Source organism: Halichoerus grypus, chromosome 1 (assembly GCF_964656455.1).
Source record: "Halichoerus grypus chromosome 1, mHalGry1.hap1.1, whole genome shotgun sequence".
Lineage (NCBI taxonomy): Eukaryota > Metazoa > Chordata > Mammalia > Carnivora > Phocidae > Halichoerus > Halichoerus grypus.
This window is the reverse complement of record NC_135712.1, coordinates 172,457,708-172,478,702: the sequence shown is the minus strand read 5'-3', so window position 1 is coordinate 172,478,702 and position 20,995 is coordinate 172,457,708. Positions and strand designations below refer to the sequence as shown.

Genomic DNA, 20,995 nt, shown 5'->3' with positions numbered 1-20,995 from the left:
GGCCTGTCCAGTCCCCTCTCACCTTGAATAATAATGGACCTACTCTTTGCTGAGGAGGCATTAGCATTAGGCAGTCCCATATCTGACATGAGAGGAGTTTTCTGGTGAGACAGAAAGGTGTGTTTTTAATTGTAGGGATCTCTGGCCCCATGGCAGTTATCTCAGGGGAGGATGCTAGCTTAGCGTGCCTCTGATCATGCCATTTGGATGGCTTACTTAGCTACTATGTGAAACCTTTCAAAATCAAGCAACTATTGCAACTCCTTCACCTCAAGTGATACAGACATTGTACTGAATTGTCCAGGAAGGCTCCACATGTCCATACTTTTTTTTCCAGAGATATCATTTAATCTCAGCCTTAATCCCTCAACAGGCACCTTTCCAGCTTCTTGAATATTACACTCATTTTATAAGAAGCACAGAATTTTCAGAGATGCCTAGTTCCGCCCTCCCATTTTACAGATAAGGAAACTAAAGGCCAATGCTTTGCCCACTGTTACTTTGTAGATTGTTACTTCAAGATATTTGCTGCCCCTCTTTGTGGAACGATTTTATTTTTTCACCTCTTTGTCATCAGATTTGGCCACCTTATTTGCATTGGCCAAAGACACATGAAAATTTTAGGCTACTTTCAGGCAGGGATTTTAAGAGCCATCATGTGATTCTGCCATGTGCTCTACCTCTTTTATGTGAAAAGCAATGTCCTGGGTAGGAGCTGTTCCTTCAGCTTGGGTTCCAGATCAGGGATGAATCAAGGCAAAGCCATAGTCAACTTGGAGCAATGAGGATGAGAAATAAACCTATGCTATTGTAAGCTTCCACTTGAGGTCATCTGTTACTGCAGTATTATATAGCCTACACTGACTGATGTAGTCACCACGCAAGTTAATAACAGAGCTGGTGAGTCCTTATTTCTACTCCAGCTTTTTTCCAACATACCATGCTGAACAAAACATATTTCAGCTATAATGAGCTACAAAAAGAATAACATCTAACGTTTGAGCAGAAAGACCATGGTTTTTGAATATTTTTAGTTAGTTTGTTTCCCAAAACAAATTAGAAAAGCTTTGGGGATTACCCACAGCATGGATCAGCTGTATCTGTGGGAATAATTAAGGACAGATGCCTCTGCAAAGCACAGCCCAAAAGTTTACACTTCCATAAACTTCTATTTCAGACTCTGCAAAAAGGTAAGTCTCCTCTTACACAGTAGCAAATGTAATGTAACTTAAAATAAAAAATAAACCCCGAACACAACAAAAATTCCTGAAATTCAGAGGACATCAAACAAAAAATAAGGCAGAATGACAGAAAGACAGAAAGGAAGGAAAAAGAAAGAAAAAAAAACCACCCTCAGACATTGTGCAGAATTGTAAACATCATTTAGGTGTATAAATTTACCTCATTATTTTCTAGTTAACAAGTTTTCAAATAAGCTAAGAACATTCTGGTGATGTCTTTACTTAACACTGTAATTTCACAAACTGTCAAGAATGAAGAACTCCACTGGGGTAAATGAAGATATGCTTGAATTTTCTTAATTGCCACCTTGCTAAGGCTTTGAGCTCATTGTTTATCTGTCTGACAAATGGTTCTAAGCACTGTCAGGCAGTCGCAGGGGAGACTGGGTTGCTATACAATGTGCCTGTCTCATTACTGTGTTGCTGACAGCCCACAGGCTGAGAAAGCAAACAACACTTGTTTTCAGGAGTCGAGTTTCAGGGGCCAGTGTTGCAGTGACTGACAAACCAGAGGAGCTCCCACTATTGTTAGGATGTTAGCTCTTCCCCAGTCTGATCATCCTCCTTGGGAGAAGGATTGGCTTGAGCGGGGAAGCTAGGTCTCTGTATCAGCCCCTGACACAGTACCTGGCACATAGTGTGTTCTCAATAAATGTTTACTGAATGGATGGATGGATGGATGGATGTACGGACAGACAGATGGATGGTCAGAAGGATGGGTGGACGGACGCCGGATGGATGGATGAACATCTCTCCTACCCAGGCTTATCAGCACCTTCCTTTCTCCTCTCTACTTCCCAGAAACAAGACTGAATAAACTTAATCATATGATGATAATTGAGTGTTCCAGGTTTTCACTCTGAGGTTGTGTCTTGCTACCTCCTGCCTACACAGACCACTTCCCCTTCACCTGTACATTCACATTCTTGTACCATTTCTCTGCTCCACCAGGTCAGAACTCCTCTGAGGGATGAGCTTGCTGCTGAGTCAACTTTCAATCCTTCCTAATGCTTGCAAAGCATATTGCTCTCAGCAGGTGTTCTATACATTTTAATTTTTTAAAAATATTGTTTTATATTTTTAATGTGTTGTGTCTCAGAAATGTTTGCTACTTAGAAGAGAGATAGGATGAGAATAGAAAATGCTGAACACAAAGGAATGAGTTGCTGAAGGAGGGTTTCAGATACAAAGATAGGAGAAATACTTCTTTGAATCTTACTGCCTAAAAGAGTGGTCTCAAGTCCTGGTCCACAGGCTGGCTTTGGTGTATGGCATGCATTCTCAGTGGGGATGTTATCATGCCCAAGAGGGGAAAATTGGTTCCAGAGGGTCCAAAAAATTATCAAATATTACAATGGTTTATGACCCTCCAAAGGGCCATAATACATGCACAGTACTTTTGTGATATTAAAATTTCATGGGAGTGTGTGGGTAAAAATGTCTAAAAAATATAAAAATAAGGTTAAAGAACACCAGCTTATGAGGATATTTTTCCCAGCTCAAAGAAAAATGGTTGTGCATGTTATTGTTTATGTATGTATATAAGTCTTCATAGTGTAGATAAGATATAAATAGTTCATGCAATTTTACTAATAGGACTTTTTGAGAAAAAATGTGACTTTGAGATTTTTCTTTTCTTAACAGATTAAGCATTAGATAACTCTGTTGGTATCCCTATTTTAAAAAATTGCTTCTGGTCATTAAAATCCAAAAGTCTGGGAACCAGACAATGGACAGCTCAATTCTTGTGTAAAATGAGTCTTGTGAAATATTAAACAAAGCAAGTAGAGCTTATAAAGGAATTACCTCAGCCCCAGAAAGAACTTCAGAAAGAGATCACATTTCTGTGAGATCCAGGCAGGGGTTGAGTTAATCATGCTCTTTAGCTCAAGCTAAATGATTGTTGATTGTCTGGGCTGCCTGCTTGATTTACTGTCTACCCACTCCCATGTCTCTCTCTCTCAGCATTTAATGTGTTAATTGTACATTCTATTTGATATAGAATTGTAGAATGTGTACTGTAGTTTTTTTTTTTTTTTAAAGATTTTATTTATTTATTTGACAGAGAGAGATAGTGAGAGCAGGAACACAAGCAGGGGGAGTGGGAGAGGGAGAAGCAGGCTTCCCGCCAAGCAGGGAGCCCGATGCGGGGCTTGATCCCAGGACCCTGGGATCATGACCTGAGCTGAAGGCAGATGCTTAACGACTGAGCCACCCAGGCACCCCTGTGTATTGTAGTTCTATGTGAATTTTAAATTTATGTACATGGCAGTGTTACATATCCTATCCTGTTTCTTCCTCTGTTTTTACTACTTTTTAATGATCTGTTGTTCTATCACTTCCTCTGCTACATAATCCTCCTGGATGTGTGCCCACCTAACCTACCCACCACTATTCTAGAAATGCATACCCAGGTTGCCTTTGACTCCTCAGTAATTCAAATATCCTGGCAAGGAAATTGTTCACATGTGCCCCCTCATCTGGGATCTGGGTGAGAGTTTCAGGGATGAATTCCAGATGGGGACTTTCTAGATTCATCCTGAAGATGAGTGAATTATTTTGCAAACTTTTAGGCATTGGTGGCCATAAGCCTATGAATTTCCTATTGTTTAGCAATGTTTTAGAGATGTATTGCCTTTGATTAGGATATATTTTCATACACTGTTGAATTCAGTTAGCTAATGTATTTTTATACTTTTGTTCATAAATGAAATGTGCCTATAATTTCTATGATTTTTTTCCTGCTCTTGTCTTTATATTTGGAGTTAAGAACACAAGCTGGGTAGCTTTTTCTTTTTTTTTTAAATTTTCTTAAATAACTTGCATAGCAAGGAATCAACTGTTCCTTGAAAGTTTGATAAGACTACTTGTAAAGACATCTGGACCCAAGATTGTTTCAGAGCATAATCTTTGACTACCATCTAAAAACAGTTACTGGACAATTCAAGACATCTGTTTCTTCTTACTCTAATTTTCTAGGAATTTATCCTATTTTTGTTATGTTTACAACATCAACATCATGTAGTTGCTGATAGCCCTTAGTATTTTTATAAATATCTTTTGTATCTGTGGTTATATTTTTTATATTTCTTCTTATATTCTGTATTTCTAAACTGCTTTCTTGACATAGCATAAAAATTACTTGTTTAAATACACTTGTTTTAAGTATAAATTCAATGATTTTGTAGTACATTTACAGAGTTGTGCAACTATCATCACAGTCCAGGGGTAAAACATTTCCATTACCCCAATGAGATCCAGCCTTTGGGGGCAGGGGCCAGTTATTCCGTATTCTCAGCCCCAGACATCCACGAATCTACTTTCTGCCTTTATAGATTTGCCTCTTCTGGACTGCATTCTGTTTCTTTGTTATCTCCATAGGCCTTTTCAAAGAAAAGCTTTTAATTTTTCTAATCTTTGCAATTTCTTTATTTCACCGATTTTGAAAAAGTTCTCACTCCATCCCTCAGTGACAGCACCAACTATAACAGCAGGACTCATGAATGAGACAGGCCCATTATTCCTCTGATAATCATTTAGGCTTTGCCTGGGCACAGTGTCTGCGGAACCTCTTCTCTTTGGAGACTGTGCTCATTTGTCAACAGAGATTGGAACATTCTCTGGGCAGTTTGCCCCAAATCCTGGTTTCTCCCATATGTTGGAGATCCAGCTTCTGTGAAGCCAGAACCTGAAATTCTTGGGGGAGAAAAAAGGTCCTGAGTTTTCTGATCTAGACATCCAACCCCATAAACTTGTCTGGGATCTCTATGTTTAAATTTACACCATCATGAGTCATCATGTGCTTAATTAAAAAAAAAAAAAAAGAACAAAATATCAAATGGCTGGTCAATGCTCAAGGATGGAAGCCCTTTCTGGCCAAACCAATTTCTGATTGCTAAGGAACCAGAAGATTGCCAACATTGCCCCTCAGCTGAAAAAGCAGAGGGCATTTAAAGGACTAGAAGATATTTTTAAGTCCTGTGTTTCTTGTTTCACTTTGCAAACATGTGCCCACAATTGCTCACTTTTCCGCACTCCATACGATGATTACTGATTGGGCCTTATGGAAATTTCCCTCATCTTCTTTGTGGATCTGCTCCCTTACCAATCACTGGGAAAGGGCAGGGAGCTAATATTGATCATTTAGAGTAGACCAAGCACTTTATGGAATTTTCCCTAAATACTCACAGTGGCCCTTTGAAGTTAGTACTATTATCATTCCAATTTTAGAAATGAGGCAATGGGAGAAGCAAGGTAACTGGCTCAGGTCTCCTATCCACCAGTCACTTAGTGACTCCCTAGGTTCAAAAAGATGGTGTCAGAGCCTGAATGAAAATGAACATCTATCCCACTGCAAGCCTCATGCTCCTCCCACCCCACTAAAATGTGTCTGCACTATTAGGCTGGAAGGGACTTTGGAGTTCATCTAGTGAAATACTTCCAACTTCCCCCCAAGAGGCGTGAGACAAATGTCTAGATGCAGAGTAGTTATTAATTAAAAGTCAGTACTGTGGGCATCTTCTTGATGGTTCTAAGACCTGGAATCACTTGCTCTGTCTACTGTGGTCCTTATACAGGCCTCTGGGATTGAGCTGCTCCAGGATTTAATGAGAAAATGCCAAGACTGTGTTTAATTTACTTGAAGGCTGCCTCCACCCCAACTTTACAACACAGAGAAGCATAATTTCAGTGCAAGCTGAAGAACATTAAGAGTGTCTTAAATCCTTCTAAATCCTCAATTGGATTATGTGTTTCAGGGGAGAGCCCCCAGACAATTAAAATAACTTGGTTACTTGGAGGATAAGTCTTTGTTCAGGTAGCTCTGATGATCTGAGAGACCCTCCTGACTGTTTAGATTTTTCAAATTCTGGACCAATCCCTCCTCTTCCTCTACGGAGCCTTCCCAGATTTCTTCAAACTCCAGGACTGCAATCTGAACTTATAGCCCATGTTTCTTTTCCCATTTATTTACTAATAACCTGAGTCTCACAATATGATGTCACCAACATTGTGTGTATGCCTACTGGGTGAGAGGGGCAGATATATAGTTGGGGTGTTGGAACACTGCTACATAATGAAAGCCCCTATCTTTATCTCTGCTTATCTTTATCCCCCTGGGTTGGGAAACTGTTTCCTCTTTAAGTGCCATTATATTGATATCATAAACAAGAAAACTAATTTACTCTCTTTTCCCTGGAAGGTTTTTCTATCTGGCTCACTTTTTATCATTGAAGAGCCAGCACTAAATTTAGCTTCAGGAAGACCTCCCTAATTTTTGAGTTACATGACCCTCTGTGATACTTTCATGGCCCCTCCAAATACCTACACCAGGGGAGAGATAAGATTCTTTTTTTTTTAATTAAGATTTTATTCATTTATTTGACAGGAAGAGAGAGAGAGAGTGAAGCAGGCAGAGCAGCAGAAGAAGAGGGAGAAGCAGGCTCCCTGCTGAGCAAAGAGCCCGACATGCAGCTTGATCCCAGGACCCTGGGATCACGACCTGAGCTGAAGGCAGATGCTTAACTGACTGAGCCACCCAGGTGCCCCCAGATAATATTTTCTGTAAAGTACCTGATAGTAAATATTTCCAGCCATGTGGGCCATATAAGGTCTCTGTCACAACTACTCAATTCCGCCACTGTAGCTCAAAAATGGCCAAGGGTGTGTCAGTGTTTCAGTAAAACTTTATTACCACTAAAATTTGAGTTTCATATCATTTTCATGTGTCACAAAATATTATTCTTTTGATTTTTTTCTGGCCATTAAAATCCATTCTTAGCTGCAAACTACAGAAGGAGGTGGTGGGCTGGAAATTCTTACTTGTTTACTTGACTTTAAGATTTTATTTATTTATTTTAGAGAGAGAGAGAGAACATGTGAACAGGGGAAGGTGCAGAGGGAGAGGGAGATACTCTCAAGCAGACTCTGCCCTGAGCATGGGGCTCCTCATGGGGCTTGATCTCACGACCTTGAGATCATGACCTGAGCCAAAACCAAGAGTAGGAGGCTCAACCCACCAAACTGCCCAGGTGCCCCTGTTTACTTGACTTTTTAATATCACTGCATTAGAAATTCCCCTTGGAAACCTTCCATCTCGGCACATGTAGGACCTAACAGGGTGCCTGACTTAGATTAAGCTTTACCCACTTAAGAATGCATCGCTAGTCACCTTTTCTGCCCCACTATGGTCCTCATGTGGCCAGTGGGCAGGACCACCACAGCATTTAATGAGAAAATGCCTTAGTTTAATTTAACTAACACAAAGGTATCTTTGCCCTCCAGACACACACACACAGAAACGCACACTATCAATACAAGCCTGAAAACATTAAAAGGGCTTTAAATCCTTTACAATCTTTTCCAATTGGTTCGTGCACTCAAGAGAAGGCCCAGCCACAGTACTGTAAATGGAAATGTTCTGCTTACTTCCCTCTCACCTACTATGTCTTAGTTCAATAACTCTGTCCACCTGGTAAAACTTCTCTGCTTGTTAAAGATCTTTCCAGGCTTGGACAATTCCTTTTGCTTCTCCTTCATGAGGTTCCCTCAAGCCTGTGAGTTTTTGTATAAACCATTCTTACTGTCAGGAATGTTCTCCTTTGTTGCTCAACCTTTCTCATTTTTTTGGGTCTCAGCGATAATGCCATATCCTCAGACAGGCTTTTTCTGTCCACTTCAACAGCACAGCCCCCCATCCCCATTCTGCATCTCAGTATTGGTCTTTTCCCTTCCTAACACTATCCTGATTTGTAACTCCTTCCCTATTTACAGATTGGTTTTTATCTTCACAGTCTAGCACAGTAACTGACATATAGTAGGTGCTCAATAAATATTTGTTGAATGAACAAACAAGTACTTGGCATCCTGAGGCACACTGCCTATTTTAAATCTCAGAAACTCACTTCCTAACCTTTCCTGGGCAATTAACTTGCTAAGCTTTGTTGTTTTTTTAATTAGTAAAATGCAAATAACTTACTTCAAAATATTGTAAATGTAAAATGAGAATAGCACATATAAAGTGTTTAGCACAGTGCCTGGTACACAGTAAGAAGACAATTAGCAATATCTATCTATTTCTATCTATCATCTCTATCATATCTATGATAGATATCTATCAATCATCTATCATCCAACCATCTACCATTTATCATCGATTTCTACCATCTATCACCATCCATCTATCCATTATCTATCTCTATCATCTCTATGTATCAATCATCTATCATCCATCATCTATCATATCTATCAGTCTCTACCATCTATATCAATTATCTATTTATCCATCATCTAGCTAGCTATCCATTATCCATCTCTATCATATATATCTCAGTCATCTATCATCCATCTATTGATTCATCCATCTATTATCTATCTCTATTAATCATCTACCAATCATCGATCTATCAATCATCATCATTATCATTATAATTTCTTGAATGTATGAATTTATATCAGAGACAGTTCAACTGATGGTTTTAAACCCGTTTTTCTGTCTTTGGCTACAACATGCTAAAGACCTCTAACACTGCTTTATTCTGCTAAAAAGAAGAATAAACAATCTAAATTGTCAGAGAGCGGATTTCTCATATTTTCAGTTTCTCCTCATGTAATTGCCCTTGTATTACATGCATACACATTAGTGTATCCATCCTTGGATGGTTCTCTCAGTGCTAACACGGAATTCTGAGCCACCACACTTCCCAGAGATTACTTACAAAACACAAGTAATATCATCAGTTAGTCACATCCTATCTTGTGGATGCTGGCTACTTGAAAACAGTTGCTTATTATATTTTTAAATCTCTGCTTCAGCTTTCAGCACTAGGAGGTCTCCATCAAGCCTAGGTTTTATGCTAATGAAAACAAGGCTGTCTTGTCCAAAACACAGAAAGGTACAAGGAGTTAATTGTTGCAATTATCCACTGAGTGGATTTGGACTGTGAATCCCTGAAAGGACGGATTGCTAATTGCTGTTAAATGGTGATTAGATTTCACTCTTCATGTTTTCAAGATGAACTGAAGTTTACCAGACCTCAAATAATGATATGCATTAAACTAAAGGGCAGGGAGGACATCATAGGAGTTTGATAAACACACACACACACACACACACACACACACACACAAGCATAAACTTAGATCTTGTTTGAAAAATTTTTCATTCCTGCTTTCCAAGATACAAATGGTAGGATATATTTTACTAGACCATACTTTTTGCTGTTCCAAATAATTGGTCAAGAAGAGAGAATCTATGCCTTTTGAAAATTGCAGATTTGAACTACAGAAACTATAGGTAGAATTTTGATATTAATGCCATGTGGTAATATGTTTGAGTGGTTGTTTTGAATTGACATAGTGCTCTTCTCTTTGAAGAGTTCAGTATGGTTTTCCAAACTTTCCATAGTTGGCAGCAATTGTAGTGTATATTAAAGCAACATTTTATTTATTTATTTTTATTTTTTTATGTTCAGTTAGCCAACATATAGTATATAAGTTTTTGTTGTAGTGTTCAATGATTCATTAGTTGTGTATAACACCCAGTGCTCATCCCAACACAAAAGCAAAAATTTAAAGCAAAAATTTTAAAATTCCATTGTCTTTACATGGCTTTGTTCTTCTTTTGTCTTTCTTTGGTTTTACTATATATTGCATGTGCATTCTGAGGGCAGGCACTGGATCTTGACATATCTCCAGCTTCTACTGCCCCATCAGAGTAGCTAGTGCAAACATGACTGAATTAATAATATTTGAAAGATTAAATACATGAAGATGAGTATCATACAACAGTGTAAATTTAAGTGTGCTACTAAACATAAGAATTATTATCCCATAAAATTAATATCTCAAGAGTTCTGTCTTTAGAGTCCAAAGAGAAGTAGGTCTTCTTCTCCTTGAAATTTTCTTATCCACAATACTCCGACATGGAACTGGCTTCTGAGAACTTAAAACATGCATGGAACATGCAACCCCTGGGCTTCATGTCAGACTTAACTTTATTGGTGTCATCTTTTTATCCCTTAATGTGAATTAAAATGAAACAAAACAGATTTGAAGATGTCTGTTTCTAAGTAACCCCTCTAAAGAAAAATGAACACTTGCAAGCAAGGTGCTTTAAAGCCCTGTATACACACACAAAAATTAAACGAAAGGAAAACATCCTCCATTACCTGCAATGAAACAGGATTCTAGGTATGACTTGAACCTACCTGTATCTGAACACTTTACCGTGATCACTAGGACCCACCCAAGAGGTTTGCATTTTGCAAGAGGAATTTTGTGATAGGCTAAATAATGGCGCCTAAAATATCAGGTCCTAATTCTTGTAATTTCTAAATATTACCTCATATGCAAAAAGGATCTTTGGAGATGTGATTAAGTTAAGGATCGTGACATGGGGAGATTATCCTGGATAGTCTAGGTAGGTCTTAAATGTAATCTTAAGTGTCCTTATAAGAGATGCAGAGGGAGATTTTAGAGAGACAGAAGAAATGGAGACAATAGCACTATGAAGGCAGATGATGTGACCACAAGCCAAAGAATTCTGGCCACCACAAGAAACCAGAAGAAGCAAGATCAAATCCTTCCCTAAAGCCTCTAGAGGGAGTACTGCCCCACTGACAACCTGATTTTAGCCCCCTAAAACTGATTTCAGACTTCTGGCCTCCAGAACTATAAGAGAATACATTTCCAATGTTTGAAGATACCAAATGTGTTGTAATCTGTTAAAATAGCCACAGAAAACTAATACAAACATAGAATTTTGTTTTTATTCAGACTGGAACCTGGTACAGTCTATGAATTCTTATTACTACATATTACTACTGCATGAGTGCTTGTTAGAAATGCTCAATCTCAGGCCCAATTTTGGAATCAGAATTTGCAATTTAACAAGATATGAGGTAATTCATATACACTTTCAAGTTTGAGAATCACTGCTCTAAATGACTCTGCAGCCTTTTGGTGAGAACCTACTTCTCACTTGGAAGATCTGAAGTCACCCTTTGCTGGAGGGTAGGTGTTTTATTAATAGGCTGGCGAGAGTCTTATGAAGGCAGACAATGAGGCTAGAATGCAAGTAAAATCCCTCTCTCAGCTGGAATCTCAACACATCTTAGCAAGAAGGAATGTGCCAACCTTCTTGGAGCTGGATCAGGAAGGACTTCAGGATCAAGATGGTGCTTGAATACTTAAAAATGATTCTAATATCTACATGACCAAATCATACGTTTTTCATTTATTCTAACAATTAAGAGGAAGAAATTTATGAGATCCAGAGCCATCCCTAGAGAAAGGAGCTTCTCATAGCAGGATGGGTGACACAGTGAAAGGGATATAGCAGGGACATAAGCTTTAATGTGATTAGAGTGACCAAGTGACCTTTACCATCTCTTTCAGCAAAAAGCTTGTACTTCTATGATTCTTGAACACCATCTAAAATCATATTTACACTTTTAGCAACATTTTTTTAACAAAGTAAAAGGGTTGAATTACAGCATCTACAGCCAAGGAAGGACTCATTAGACAGTTTGGATGGGTTCCAAAAGCTGTGCAAGACTGTTTCCTGACCTATAGAAGAATTCAGCAGAGGAAATTTACCTGTCAACTCCTACTTTAATAGGCAACAGCAAAATGCTGGAGTCAACAACACCATCTATAAATGTGTATGGCAGCTACTTTTTAATTGGCACTTTCTCTTGCACCTGCCATAGGAGTTTCGCACATTTATCAACATATTGAAAATGCTTACTTGGTATTTGCAATCTTGCTCCTTTCATACGTGATCAACACTACTCAAATTAGTGTCCCTCTGAACACTCGCAAATATTTGAAGAAAAGATCATTTTACACTTGGCTAGTTGGAGGGGATCTCAGGTTATAGTTCCAACTCTTGCTTTCTAAAAATGAAGAAAACTTCAAGTTTAGAAGACTGATGCCTATGCTTTCTGCTTCAACTCTCAGCAGCACTAGAAGTTCCCAGGATGATAGGACATCCTACCAGAGACATGGGACATGAACTGAGAATGGTTGGGGAGAGGAGAAGAAGAGGTTAAAGCAAGAATATGAGTTGCCTAAATTGAATTGAATAGTGTTCTCCCAAATTTGATGTCTACTTAGAATGTCCAAATGTGACTCTTTTCCTTATTTGGAAATAGATCTTTACAGGTGTAATTAGTTAATACAAAGTCACACTGGATTAGGGTGGGTCCTAAATCCAGTAACTGCTGTTCTTATAAGAAAGCCATGTGGGGACATGGATACACACAGAGAGGAGGACATCATGCGAGGATGGAGGTAGAAATTGGAATAAGTCAGCTATAAGCCAAAGAAGCCAAGGATTTCTAGCAACCACCAACCTTCCAGAAGATGGAAGAGACAAGGAAGGATCCTCCCTGAGAGCCTTAAGAGGAAGTATGGCTCTGCTGACAACTTGATTTCAGACTTCTGGCCTCTACAATAAATTTGGTGAGATAATAAACTTCTGTTGTTTTAAGCCACTCTGTAGTAAATGTCCATCCTAACTTAAAATGAAAAATGATGATGGCAATGCTTACAGCTTACTTTTACCAGATACTCACTATGAGTCAAGCACTATGCTAAGTTCTTAATGTGGAATGTTCTACTTACTCCCCATCACAATCCTGGGAGGTATGTTTAACTATCTTCATTCTATACAGACTTGCCCAAGGAACCATAGCAAGGTTTGATTTTTTAAAAATTCAGAATAGGGCTCATACACTTCACAACCACATTCAACTGTCTCCTGATGATAATGATGAGGAGGAGGATTATCCCAAACCCATAGCTCTTACAGCCAAGTATGCCCTCTTCCTGCTTCACTCTTTCTTCCTACTTCTTAAACACAAATCTAGAACTTTCAAGCAAATGATCAAGTACTTCATCGGCAGAAAGAAAATAAAAAACTTTACAGCAGGGAATTCATGCAATTAAGTGTTAGGCCTCATGGTAAATAATTGTAGTCAATGTTATCTTACTGGTTATGACTCAGTTGCTCTGATTGGTCTTACTATGGAGGGAAGAGATAGAGACAAAACATGGGAAAATTATTTTTTTCAGTGGGGAGCATGTTTAAAGGCAACCTTGAGGGAACTGAGTCGTATATTCAGTCATGTTTTGAATCTAATGGAATCATAGGTATTTCACAGAAGAGGAAACCGAAGACTAGAAATGAGGAGGGTTTTCGCCCAGTAACATAGGCAAGTTAACCAAAGTTTGGGGTCAGAACACATGTTTCCTGACCACTATCCAATGTTCATTATATATGTGCTTCCATCCATAATATTCTTTTGCTGATCCATTTGTCCATCTACCCATCCACCCAAGCATCCATCCGTCCACCACTCACCCATTTAATAATTAGGAAGCACCTGCTAAGGATAGGTACTGAGGATATGAGGCTAGATGGCACTATCTCCACCCTGCAGATCTCAGTAACACATGATATTCAAAGTTCAGTTTATCATTTAAGAGTTTCCAGAAATAGAATGGTAGGAAAACACAAGTGGAGATCAATCTGAGTGTGGGGTTGACTGTCAAAACAGTTCCAACTGCAATATATTTTTCTTTTATCTGGCCTTCAGTATCCACATTTCCCTTTTACTTAGTTTTCTGAAATCAGGTGACCAGTTTCAGGGAAATATAGTTCTTGCAGGAACTGCTCCCCCCATAAATAAATAAGTAAATAAGTAAATATCATGGGCTTTAGCTGCAAGACATCATCATAAAACTAGGTTTTTTTGTTGCTGTCATTTTGTTTTCCACTGTTGCCATGTATGCATTTTTAAATGGGGTCTGTTTCATGTAATACAAAGAAAAAAACACTAGAGAAGTGTTGTTACAGAGGAAAAAAATCTTCATATGGTCGTATTCAGCAATGCAGTTGTCTTTCACTGTTCTGTTTCCATTTTCCCCCAAATGCACAGTGATATATATTAACATTGAGTGTCAGTAGAGGGAATGGCTAAGAGCTTGGCCTCAGATTGGGAGTAAGACCTAGATTCAGTCTTTGCTTCCCCTGATAACTGTAGGTAAAATTCTTAATGTTTGTGTGCCTCAGTTTCCTTAATTATAAAGTGGCATTGATGAAAGTACTAGGTCCATAGTGGTTCTAAATATTTAATGAACTTATACATGTGAGCACTTCAATCATGATAAAATGACTCAGAGTCCCTCCTGCTCTAATATTTGTTAATTTGCTAGTCACAGCAAGGAAGCACCTTTGAGATATAAACCAGTTATGGCATCCACTGTCTGAACTTTTTTATGCCATGATTAATTTATATTTATACAAGTAGGATACTTCAGTGCCCCTCCTTGTCTGAGATATTTCTGTGGCAGACACCATTAAGTAGAAAAACCCTTCTCTGAGAGAGCTCACAGGATAGGCTTTCAGTGGGGGCTCTTTTAATTACTGCTTGTGTGGCCCCAAGCAGGTTATTGATTCATCAAGCTGAAAGACATTTCTACAATGATCTGGTATCAACATCTTCTCTACAGATGAAAACACTAAGATCCAAAGAAACTCAGATGTGGTCAGGGTCCCACAGCTAATTTGTGGCAGAACTCAGTCACTTGACACTAAGTCTTTCTCCGCTTAACACACACTAGAAATGTTTCACCACTGAAATCTAGTTTCCCTTACTCTGGGGTCACATTGGATTCAAATCCTCACATTGCCACTTACTAGGCATTTAATAAGACAGGGCAAATGACTTATCCTTTCTATGCTTTAGTCCTCAACTATAAAATGGGGAAAACAACACCTATCTTGTTGTGATTTTGTACAGATTAAATAATAGAACCCAATGAGAATAACTTGTATAATACCTGGCATTATATTATTATTAAAGGTTTGAATTATATAATCTATCTTTAAAGACTTAAAACATGATTATTTAATATTTCAAAACAGGTTATGATTTCAAAACAGATCTTTATTTCATTGATCATTTATTCACTCATTAACCAAATATTTTGAATACCTACTATCTGCTAGGCACTGTTCTTTGTGTTGGGAGATATAAGTAACAAAATACCCTGATCGCCCTTAAATTCTACTAGGGTTAGAGAAACCATAATAAATGAACACATAAATTATTTATGTGTTAATAGGTGTTAAGTGCTATAAAGCAAAGTAAAAGTTGAGAAGGGGACAAGGAGTATGGTAGGAATTAAAAGAACTGAGCAAAATTATTGACATTTTAAGTAGAGTGGCCAAGGGGGGTGACATGTAAGGAATATTTTAAGAAGATGAGTAAATTAGCCAGGTAGATACCAGGGTGAAGTGTGTTGAAGCAAAGAGAAAAAAGCAAGTACAAAGGCCCTGAGGCAGTAGTGTGCCTGGCATATCAGTGCAATAGCAAGGAATCCACTATGGTTAGAAATGAGTGAGTGTGCAAGAGAGAAGTAGGCCATGAGATCAGAGAGGAAACAAGCCAGGCCATGAAGTGCCTTATAAACCATTGTAGGGACTTCAGTTTTTCACATTTCATGAGTTATGAAGCTGTTGGATGGTTTTAAGCAGAGGGGTACATAAAATGACTTATAGTTTAATCGATTGTGAAACAGGTAGCGTAAATGCTGCTGTGTTGAGAATCGACTACAGGAGTCAAGAGTGGGAGCAGAGACACCATTTTGGAAGTATGACACAGGCAATGCTACATGTTGGCCAAAAGAGCTTTGTTTCCTCCAAGGTGCACAGTGGAACACCATATTTTCCAGTCCCTTTGTGCCACGTGAAGCCATACCTAATTTTGGATGATGGAATGTGAGTGAAAGAGATACATGTTATTTCCACGCCCAGGTCCTGAAAAGTGCCAAGCTTTTATATGTTCTCTCCTCCACCTGCAGGGCTGGGAGATAAGAACTTTTGAATAGTAGACATGTGATGGCAGCACCATAGATCCCCAAGCCATTGCTTAGCGGGGAGCTACCCAAGGGTACCCTTAGGCCTGCATCAAACAATGAGGTGAGTGAGAAAAGAACTTTTACTATGCTAGGCCACTGAGAGTTGGGAATGTTTGTTAGAGCATCTAGAGGGATTTAGCCTCACAAAGACAGGAGCCTTGTGCAATAAACCAGATGAGATCATAATGACTTGGATCTGGGGGTGAGTAGTGAGGTTGTGAAAAGTGGTTGGAACCTAGATGTATTTTGAAGGTAGCACGAACCAGATTTTCTGGAACACTCAGAAAGGCATGGGAGAAAAAGATGACATCAAGAATTTTGGCCCAAACAATGAGAAGTATGGAGTTGTCACTAATGGAGACAGGAGAGACCACAGAAGGAAGAGGTATGTATATGAGGGGGCTGTGAGGCAGGGCAAGTTCAGGAGTTCACCTCTGAGCATACAAGGTTTGAGGCAATTATGAGACAGGCGAGTGGAGATGCTGAAAAGTTATATAACTATACTCAGTGGTGCTGTAGCCTGTTTGTACCAGCTGTGAGAACCAATTACATAATTTTCAGGAATTTTATAAACCACTTATTAAACTATTGATAGCTTAGAATCAGCAATGATGGGAATATTAAAATCACAGAAATTAACAAATGCTCAAGTCAGGGCTTTCCCCCTCCCATCTTCCTGAGAGCCGCTTTTAAACATTCACATACTCCATTAGGTCTAAGAGTTGAGGGGAGAGATTGTGTTTACAAATGACATTATATGATTCCCCCCACCCCCAAGACATCTTAGAATCTATCTCAAGTGCCAGATATATTTTTTATTTAATGCTGGATTTTTTGTTATGTTCTATTAATCAATGCTATTTTTAGATGACTAGTATATATACAGTCCCACTCATATGGTTTACTCTGTGTTGACAGCTACCATGCACTGAAAATGTTAAGTATTTTACTTCTATTGTCCAGTGTATTCAACAAATATAAAATTAAATAATCTCAAGTCTGAAATCTCAGAGTGCACTTACACATCTTTTCTGAAATTCCCCATATTCATAATACTCCCATCTAAACAAGGAGTGAACAACCCATTGAATATAACAACCTCTTCTAACCTCAGATTCTCCATCTGTAAAATAAGGATTATATTTTCCCTGTCTACATCACCAGATAACTGTGAAGATCAAATGACATATGTACATAAAAGTGCTTTGACAATTATAAACAAAACAACAAATATTTACAGATCTAAAATAAAATGGCAGGCAGTCTCTACACTGACTGTGATGTCCAAAAGGTTCATTAATGCATTTTTCTGGATGGCTAGGTACCATTCAGAGCCAATCAGTTGATATAGTCTTGCTTTTCTAGAGCTGCATAATATGATAACACATTATGAAAATTAATCTAGAAGGACTCCTTGCCACCTTACATTTATCACGTGTAAGAGGAGTGTGAAAAAATGCCTTCTTATTATTTGACTTCATTACCTTCCTCACCTTAACACTTCCTCCTTCCTGGAAAGGAATCTGACTTTTCATCAACTATAAAGATGGAATAACGTTTTGTGGTATCATATTTTTGTCTTAGCTTTTAAACAATGTTTTTTGCAGAAGATGCTTCTCTCAGTATTTTAATTCAAACTGAGTTAAGCTACAAGGAGAAAAAAATAGTGACATAAAATAATCAAGTCAAATTAGTCAATATGTTTATGATATGTAGCAAATAAAATTATTGTCATTGATTCTGTTATAGGGTTGCCTGACTATACAGTCTCAATAAATGGGATCTCCAATAATATTTCAGGCCTTTATATTTTTAGTTTAAAATGACAAATCAGAGCAATAACAAATGGAAACACTTATTTGAATACATCAATATAACTTAAATGGAAATATTTATAAATATAAAAGGTCATAGGTGATTTTATATTTAAATGTCTCTCAATGCACTTAGCCTTGTATGCACCTTAGTATCTTTGTTTCTGCTGCTGAAGCTTCAAGAGAGGGATTAAATCAAACACAGAGGATCTATAGCATACGAAGGAGAAATTATTATCTACTCAGTTTGCTGCCATATTTGCATGGAACTACTTCAGGCAACTTAAACTTTAGTTGATCCATGGGACTGGAAAGCAAAGGGTAGATGACAGGAACAATAAATAAATCAATTTTGAGATATTTATAGACTGGTAGCTTAATGGCTATATCCTTCTATGAAAGCTGATTGTGTGTATGCAGGGCAATAACAGGGAAAAGGAGTGATTTTTGGCAATTCTGTTTAGGACCAATTTCAAAGAAGGAGGAGATTCCCACTAATGTAGTGAAACCTGATGCAAAAAATGATGAGGTGAAGTGCCTGAGGGGGCCTTTTCTCATTCAACTTTTTTTTCCCCAATATCTTGATAACCCAGATGGAAGAGTGATCAACTGAATTGTGCATGACAATGAGCATATTAGCCATAGTGACTACACTAAATGACAGAGAAGCAACAGGACATCATGCAGTTGGGAGGAGGGACGAATTAACAGGGGGCATGTAATGGGCACACATACGAAGTCCTGCTGTAGGTTAAAAACATTAGGTTAAAATTGCCTAAGTGTCACACACTCATTTTACACAGTGATACATTCCGTGTCCTCTTGACCTGAAGGGTCTTCAGGGTCTTGACCATTTTTTTAGGCCCCAGCTCCTGCTCCTGTGACCAGATTTGGAAGGGCATGACTGATTGGATCTTACCTTATACCTGCCTCCTACACCTCTAGCCTCCTTCTGGGAGTGAGACATCTAAGGATCTGCACAGTGACAATGCATGTGTGACTTGGAAGTACAGGAGAATGACTGTCCCATGGAGCAAGCCCTTGAAAATGGAAATTGACTATACCAATACACCTCCTTTCCTCATGTTCCTGAGAAACAGTTGATTACAAAGCCTCTCAGAAGCTGGTGGACCTGTAAGATCAATCCGTCACTGTGCTTGGTACTCTGCAGAGGCCAGCAGGAAACTGCACTGTATTTGGGACTGTTTTACCACCTACTCTCTTGCTTTCTCTACTCCTACTCCTTTTATGGGACCCCAGGCTAAGATTACCTCTCCTCTCTGACATTCTCATCTCACCTTTCCAGTCCCCTGAAATAAACACCAACTACAAAAGTGTATCACATATATAGAAAAGACCTGGAATTTTGATGTGATAAACATTATGATGTAACTGCCCCCCACATCAAAACTCAGTATCAGACTGCCTTTATGAATGAGAGGGCATGGGATTTTCCTAAATTTCTGCAGTTAATAAGTGGAAATTACATTTTAACCCACCTTCTCTGAGTCTAATCCATATGCCCTGATCTTCTGGATCCTCTACACTATAGGGATGGATTCAAATCCATTTAACAAAATAAATGGTTAAAATAGTAAATATCTTTATTCTGAAAAAAAAAAATCCTTTGGTAGGATATAAAAGAGGTCTTTCAACAAATGAAGGATTGTTATTTAGAAGATATGGACTCATTACATATAATTACAGTGATAAAAATTAAGATGAACAAGCAGAATAACAACAGCATAACAACTACAACAATAATAAATTAAGAATTTATGTGTGCCAATCACTGTGCTAAGTGCTTTATAAAACTCCTCATTTATGTACACAGCATCCCTATAAAATGCTTACTGCTTTTATTTCTATTTTAAAAGACTAAAAAAATGACACTGGGATATATTGAGCTATTTGGTTAAGGCCCAGTCAGGAAGTGGTGGAGCTAATCTGGTCAGTGCAACCTCTGCATCCTTCATCACTATGCTATCATGGCAACACAGAGGTGCAGCTGTCAGCTCAGTGTTAGGAAGAATATTTAACAAGCAGGGGTTTGAAGAGGTAATTGACTGCCCCTACCGTGGTGAATTCTCCATTAGTAGAGATTTAACAGCTGATTTGTGGGGTATGATATGGCTGATCCTCCTAAGATGAGACAAAGCAGACACAACATAATCAGCTCTACTAATTCCTCCATATAGGTGGGTTTGGAGGGCAGAAAGCAGTTTGAGCAGGGTGCCAGGGAACCAAAGCAGGAAAGGATAGCATCCAGAAGTCATTCCACAGAGGGTGAGAGGCTTGTGCTGGGGTTGGGACTGGAGTGAGCTCAGAGTTTGGTGACGTGGAACATGGCAATGGAAATGCTTAAGTAAGGATCCTAAGATGTAGCTATTGACTGAGAAGAGCTAAGAGAAAAGACAAGAGAACTAATTTAATCAACACAAATCTCAGACTAGAGGCACTTACCCCTTAATGAGACCTCAAATAGAGCTGCTCATACCAAGTCTCTAGAATGGCCTGGATGTTCACTTAGGGAGCTATGATAGGCTGAATTCATACCTAGCCAAGAGTTGGGCTTCATGACCTTCAAAACTCCTTCAAACTCAAATCCAAGTACTTTAGGAAGCCTGGTAAGGGCTGGAGTACTGGGAGAAGCTACTGTAAGACATAACAGATTTTGATAGTAACCCAAGAAGTTGACAATACCTACCTAGATTAGTTAGTAGTTGATTATTAATGAAATGTTTCATAATACATTGCTAGTTAGCTTTGGGAATAAAGAAAAATGTTGGCTCCTATTTGAATCACTTAAGACTTTTGACTCTGTTCAAATCCTCTTAATGGATGCATTTAGGATAATCCCTTTAATTCCTCCCTCAGCACTTCTCCAATCAGTGAACACATGGAACACCCATTAACAATCCTGAACAGTCATTTGTGCACAGATACAGGGAAATGAGCCTGGCAACACTGACAACAGTATGCACAAACTGGCATGAGACAAGATGACTCATGAAT

The 20,995-nt window shown here is 38.5% G+C and overlaps 2 long non-coding RNA genes across 2 annotated transcripts in view; one reads left to right on the top strand and one right to left on the bottom strand.

The window, feature by feature from the left end:
• Window positions 1–6,882, top strand: part of LOC144380034 (uncharacterized) — a 38,335-nt gene extending 31,453 nt beyond the window's left edge. Inside the window, exon 3 of the long non-coding RNA XR_013443750.1 lies at window positions 6,632–6,882. This is a non-coding gene — a long non-coding RNA (uncharacterized LOC144380034). The remainder of the gene's footprint in view (window positions 1–6,631) is intronic.
• Window positions 1–20,995, bottom strand: part of LOC118525052 (uncharacterized) — a 457,732-nt gene that overhangs the window by 49,465 nt on the left and 387,272 nt on the right. The gene's annotated exons all lie outside the window — the stretch shown is intronic.